We start from the raw sequence: 7,326 nt of genomic DNA on the forward strand, positions 1-7,326 counted from the left end.
CTTCACAGAAATATTGTTTGGTTCTTTGCATTTCTCAAGTACTTGACAAAACTCAATCATTTAATCTTACTTGGTTAAAAGCCAGCAGATAATGGTGTATGTGCTGACAGTTAGCTGCCAGCGGTCCTTCGTCGACAGACAGGTCAGACAAGTGTCATGTATCCGGCTTAGCATTTCACAACAGCAAAATAACAAAGGGAGCGAACTGCACGGCTCTGTACGTTTCCTTGGCCGCGTCCCCGGAGGACCGCTGCTGTGTTTGTTTTATGCTAAGCTCATGCTCAGCTCACAGACAGATCTGCTGACAGCACAGGAGCCTGGGTGGCCATATGGGACATCTGGCCACTTTTAAAAGTGTCTGCAGCCGTGCCAGCAGCTGTGTCACTGTGCTCTACTGTAATTGCTCCCTGCGATAACATGTTCACGATGTAATATTTGTTCATCAATATGTTTAGCAGCCAGCGGGTGGCGACTCCTCTGGTTGCAAAAGGGCACGTGCTTTTATAGAAGTCTGTGGAAAAACAGCCCCCGCTTCCCTTTCTCTGTGTCAATTTTCTGATGAGCTGATGGGTTCAGCTGCTAGTTTCAGGTCACACTTGCAAAAACATGAAGTTTAAATTGCAAATTACGGTCTGTGCAAAGGGAACTACCTGCATGTTTGTTTAGCAACCTCATGTTTGATAGTTAAAATCTGGTGATCAAAATCCACTTTGGGGTTGCGGAAGGAGATCATCCGATGTAAAACTTTAGCAAATGAAACCCCTTGTGACACCGGAGCGGCCAAAAGTAGCTGCCTCATTAGAGTTTGAAAGGGGAATTATCCAGGGTGTGACTGCTGGCTAACAACTTTTCAGTTTCTGGTTTCGAGACCTCAAAATGATGGCGCTGAAAATGCTCAACAAATGCTTCACAATTTGACTTTAGTAACCAGTGGGCGACATCCATCTTTTATACTGTTCATGACATAAATGTCTAACTTCTGTCTACAAAGTCTTGAAACATTCTCTCAAAATCTACAGATATACTGGTGCTGTCAGCGTTAATCTCGTTAAAATGATGTTAACGCCATAACCACATGAACGCGGCGTGGATATTTCTGCCAATTCAGTTCGATATCCCACCCCATTGCATCCATTCTGTACTGCTTATTCTTATCAGGGTCTTAGCTGGTTGTATCCCAGCTACAAGACATTATATAAAAGTTAGATTTATATTTTAAAAAAATGATGTTGATAGATGAAAAATCAGAGGATCGCTGAAGGTTTCATCCTCACATAGTAGAATATCTTATCCAGATTTACAAGAGTCCTTATCAAGATACTGGTCATACTGAAGTAGGAATTAAAACATGACTTCCTCTTCTGAGGTTTTTGTGGTGATGCTTCAAAACAATTGTTGAGACAATTCACTTCAAAGTGAGGGACAAAATGACATGTGGGAGCACTCGCCTTCTCTTTTCCTGTTTTCTTTAGTTTCTGTTGAAATCGCTTTCCTCTCCAGCACAAACTCAACAAGATCCGTTCAGCCTTTGGAAAGCTCATCCTTCAGGCGTTCTGTCAGTCTGCCAATGCCTGAGGAAATGGGTGCTCCTGTTTTTACATTTGTGTTCTGGCTGGCCTGAAGCTTTGGGGTTTCTCAGTGTGTAAAACTCACAAATATTAGGCAAAAGAGGTTCGTTGAGTAAGCTTAAGCACTTCTACTCTTTTTACCTGTGATTGTGAAAAGTACAAACTGGCATGATTTCAAATCCTCCGTACACACACATTTATCATCACACGATTGTATCGTGTATTTGCAAGAGTGTGTCTTTGTCTAATGTCATCGTAAAGTCTGCAAATGTGATCTGAAGAAAAGGGTTGGTGGCGCTGGTGGGCGGTGACGGTGTTTCACTCACCGCAGTCTAGCCACTGCAGGAAACAAACAGCTCTTAACTGACACTTGGATTGCTTGTGAGACAGAACAGTGTCAGCAGCTGGCCACATTCCACAGAGAAAAAACATCAAGTGTGCAAAACCAACAACAAGCAGAGCAGCGCTGGAAATACCGGCCGGGGGGGTTAAGGGGTTACAGCATAGCACGGTGCAAGCGTAAATGCTGGTGAGTAAAAAACACGGAGCAAGAGTCGCTGCATTTCAACACTAATGAAAAACATCATGTGTCTGAAATAAGTTAGCGCTGCTCCTCTGAGACTTGGCTGTCTTCCTTTTGGATTTGCAGTGGATCTCTGGAATTCTCAGAATGTAACCCCAAATATATTCGGCACCCTTTCCAGCTGCTCTCACACAAGGAAAAAAGAAATACTTAGATAGCATGCTTTCACCTTTTTCATCAGCGAACAGCTGTTTTCACCTTTTTTAATTTATTTTTACTAAAAAAAACCATATTACTCTGTCAGATTTTTAGTAATGCTGACAGGAGGAAGAGTATCAGTTAATTAAAAGGCATTTCTCCTGCATATGAGCCGGCACCGGCGCTGCATTTAACCACATTAATGTCATTAAAACTGAATCAGTGTCTCGAGGTCCTTGCTTGTGTAAATGATATCTTTCAATATTCAGGTCAGATTCTACTGATTCAATTGGGACAAAAAACACTGAAACACAACCCTCTTCAATGAATCCTCCATAACTGGAACTTACCCTAAAAACCTGTGCAACGTTTCACATCTGCTACTCTTAACTCGTACGAACTGAATGGATCACTTCCTTCTTGAGAGCTCTTGCACTCATATGACATAATTTCACCCTGAGTGCCATTGTGAGTTTGACCCTGGCTTCCTCTTATTACTCCAGCTCATTAAAGGCTTCCAAAAGTTACATTATAATACCAGGAAATGCCCTAAGGCAAACCGCAATGATTTCATCCCTTATATTTCCTCTTGTGATATTACAGAATTCAAAGAGGAACAACAAAACCAAACACAGGATTTCTGTTTAAGGAAATGGCTTGTTTCAAATGGCAGTACAATATTTTGAAGCTAAGGTGCGACTTTGAAATAACAGAACATGTTGTTCCTGCTTGCCTGTTGAAACTGCTTTTGTGGCTTCAGTTGTTTCAGTAACGTATGATCTCATCTGTGTAATCCAGGACTGTGCGCTTGTACTTGGCAAAAGGTTTCTGGTATAATTTCATCTTCTGCAAATGTGCACAGAGAACAGGACAACTTGTGAAGATTTTAACACTCCAACTAATGCTTATAGGATAGAAAATAGTTTTTTTCTCTTCATCAGGTGCAGCATATACAGAAAACATTTTAAAAGATTAGTTCAGTTTAACTTGGTTTAAAACTACAAGACCATAAACCCAACCCATCCTTGTGGGTGTCTCATTAACTGCCATGAATGTAGAGTTGTGTGAAAAATGTAGTATAACCTGTGAGTCAGTAGCTTGTAGAACCTGCTTTAGCAGCAATAATTTGAAGCTAATATTTTCTGTATGACTTTATCAGTCTTTCACATCACTGTGGGGTATTTTTGACCCACTCAGCTTTACACTCTTCCTTCAGTTCATTTAGGTTTGTGATCAATTGTTTATGCACAGCTCTCTTAAGGTCCCACCACAGCATTTCAGTCAGGTTGAGGTCTGGATTCTGACTGGGCCATTTCAACACGTTGGCTGAAATGGAAAAGAATCATCCTGCCGGGCATTCCTCGGAGTGTTTGGGAAAATTGTCCTGTTGGACGACCCAATTTCAGCCAAGATTTAGCTGTCGGACAGATGGCCTCACTTTTGACTCGGGAATATTTTGGTATACAGAGTTCATGATCTACTAAATGGCTGCAAAAAACAAGCCTAAATATCACACGTTCACCGCCGTGTTTGACAGTTGGTTTGAGGTGTTTGTGCTGATATGCTGTGTTTGGTTTTAACTAAACATAGCACTGTCCATTATGGTCAAGCATCTAGACTTTGTTTCAGTCTGTCCAAAGGACATTTTTCCAGAGGTCTTGTGCTTTGTCCAGATGCAACTTTGCAAACCCAACAGTTCTGCCACACTCTTTTTAGAGAGGGTTTCTTCTGATAGCCCTTCTAAGCAAGCCATATGCGTTCAGTCTTTTGCTTTGCATGCTTTTACTGTCAAGGTCCTGGGTCATGTGACCCAGTATTCTGAGTTTCTTGATGTTTTTGTTATTCTTTTCAGTCTAGTTTCATTTCAGTTTATCTAGTTACATTCTGTCATGCCTAGGTTACACTTTTAGTTCATGATTTATCAAGCTCCCCATTTGTCTCATCCCTGTGTGAAGCTTTCTGTGTCAGATTGTCATGTTAAGTCTTCGTGTGTCTATCTGTCATGTTTCATGTCCAAGTTTTCTTTGTTTGTCAAGTTCGAGTCATTTCTGGGTCTCGTTATGTTTCCCGTTTTATTTTGAAAGAGCCTTGTGTTTTTTGTTTATTGTATTTAGTTTCACGTCCCCTGTCCTGTCATTATGTTAATTGTTGTCAGCTGTTTTCCCCATGTGATTCCTCTTCCCTTGTTCATTCTTATGTGTATTTAGTCTGTGTGTTTCCGCTCAGTCAGTGTCAGATCGTCTGTTATCCTCACCGCAGATTTCATAGGTTTGCCTCATTGTTTCACTGTGTTTCCTAGTTTACTCAGTGTTCATAGTTTTTTCACTGGGTGTCACAGCCCTTTGTTAACACAGTGTTTATAGCAGGGCTGCCCAATCCCAGTCCTCGAGAGCTACTATCCTGCAGCTTTTAGATGCATCCCTACTCCAACACAGCTGAATCAAATGGTTTAATTACCTCTTCAGCATGCCATCATGTTTGGCAAAGGCCTGATAACAAGCCATTCATTTGATTCGGGTGTGTGGGAACAAGGATGCATCTAAAAGCTGCAGGACGGTAGCTCTCGAGGACCGGGATTGGGCACCCCTGGTTTATAGTCTCCTTAGTTTCCCTAGTTTCATGTTTCTTGTGCCATCAGCCACAATAAAGGTTCGCTTTATTTTTAAACTTCGTTTTGTCTCCACCGTGTCTGCATCTGGGTCTACCTCGTTGTCACACCGGCGCACCCTGCCGTGACATTTAGTTGTTGACACAGTTGGATCCTAACTCTTCAAGTTTATCACTACAAACACCTCATCAATAAGCAGTTCTAGCCACTAGCTTATGTGATTTTCCCAAAACGCCAAACTACTTTTCTTAATAGCCAGAGTAGAATTTATGTCATGAAAATGATATAAAAGATATCAATTCTCCAAGTCTGCATAGAGAAAGAAATACACATAGATAAAAAAAGATCACTTCTGCACACTTCAGTGTTTCCTCAGGCTTGACTCTATCAGGTGTACTGCAGTCAATTTTACCTTCTTGAAAATGATGATCTCATTTCAGAAATTTCAGCTCTGTAAATTTTATTGCTTATAAAATCGCGCGTCTGCATCACCCTGCAGCTTCTTTGCCTGCGTAGCTGAACATCTTTCTTTCTTGTAGAGTTCATGCTTTTGGAATGCGATGTGTTTGCTTGTACTCAGCATATTCTAGCTGGAGGTGGGGGGGGATTCGAGCTGGATCTGTTTTCAGTTACTGGTCTTTGATCTGACACAGGGGAGAGATCCTGTCCTGACACAGCCGGCAGATTCAGGTGCAAAGGCGATATCGAGCACCGAATCTCGGGGATAAACCGATTCTCTTTCTCCAGGGAAAAACAGACAACCACTCCTCCCAGCACAGGATTCATATCGCAGTCTCAGTGGAACAATGTCTACATGAAAAAGTGTGAATGAAGATCAAAGAAGCATGTTTCATGTTCGCCTGGGAGTTCTTTTTTCTCTTTTAAACTGAACCCTAAGTGTACAGACTTCAACACCTCTGCTATTTCTCACAAAAATAAAATCAAAACCATCCACATTTGTTATTTTTATTCACTTACTGCATATTCAGTGGCAATGGAAAATTACAATTACATTCTTTGCTGTCAGTGTCTCGTGAGACGTGGTGACATCACTCGGCTGGAAAGGTTGTTAAGTAGGGTTGTTCCCACAGCTTTAAATATCTGAAGGTAGATGGCAGGATGACGTATAACTTGTTCCCTTTCAACAAACACTACATCTGAATACCGTCCTGTTTTGTTAGCTCATCGTGCAACGTGCCTGGAATATTTACACCCTGTCGTATTTTTGAAAGAAAACGAAAGCACCTAATTTTTATGAAAACAGTTTGAGAGTACAGGATGAGCTATTGGTGTGAATGATTAATGAGGTGTTAATTAAGTCTATCAAGCGCTTGTGTTAGGAGTCTGATTGTTTAGCCCACAGGGATACTGCTCACATACTTGAACTCAGAGAACATTGGCGGAATAAACCAAAGGAATTTTCTGATTTTAATTAAAGTCTTTATCTTCTCAACTTCTTCCCAATCAAGCTGACAGTAGAAAACTTTTCTCTTCTTTGTTTATCTATTACGGTTAACTCTACAAGTAGATCTGTTTGTGCTTAGAGATTTTCGTGGTTTAATGTTATTTTGCTCAAATCCAATGCAAGCAGTTCTTATTTGTGCAGGAAGTGTGATTAGACAAACATGCCAACAGCTCCCATGAGATCATCCACTGACCTCAGCAACAAGCAGCACCCTGCCCACTGCTAGGGCGAGGCTAGTCCTCCTGGAAAAGGCTCAGATTTGCTACACCCTGCTTATAAAACATTATTGTAGGCTAAAAATCGCATTTGCTGTTTCTAAATCTTTCACTGTTCCTAATCTGATTTGGAATGAACACAGTATAGTTTCTGTAGGTGGCTATGGTCTGAAATAGCACTAGAAGCACAACAAAATATTTCATTTTTGGGTTTGTTTAGTACTGGTATCATGAAATGAACATCCTGCCAGAGGCACACCCACTGGAAAATGTCCAAATACTACGTGCTAAAAAGACTTAAAGAGACCAGCTTGTGGAATTATTTTCTGAGGTGCTCTTTTTCTCTTTCTTAGGACAGAAAAAAGTTAGAAACTCCTGATATTGTTTGAAGAAACATGTTAAGTCACTCATGTAACACACAGCAGGACATGATGCAGTTTAGATCTGTTCTTGCTACTTAAAATACTGTGTTTGGTTTAAGCAATGGAGGCGCCTGTATAGTGCACGGAGGAGGCAGGAAGAAACCGAGCACCTCTTTGTAAGTCATTGGACAAAAACCTGCACTATCTTCATATGTGGACATCACTCAGATTTGTACTAGAGAGCTTGCAGGGTCAGAACTGTTATCCAAAAACGTTTAGAGCTGCCTTTCATCAGTCAGCAGCTTAATACAGAATCGCATTTTAAATTTCACCCCCATTTTGGCGACCCCTCTGACCTGTCCTCTATTGCTACCATCAGCCCACACA

This window comes from Diplotaxodon limnothrissa, linkage group LG12 (assembly GCF_057381915.1).
Source record: "Diplotaxodon limnothrissa isolate DT_005_m linkage group LG12, D_limnothrissa_male_GT1.1, whole genome shotgun sequence".
NCBI classification, from domain to species: Eukaryota; Metazoa; Chordata; class Actinopteri; order Cichliformes; family Cichlidae; genus Diplotaxodon; species Diplotaxodon limnothrissa.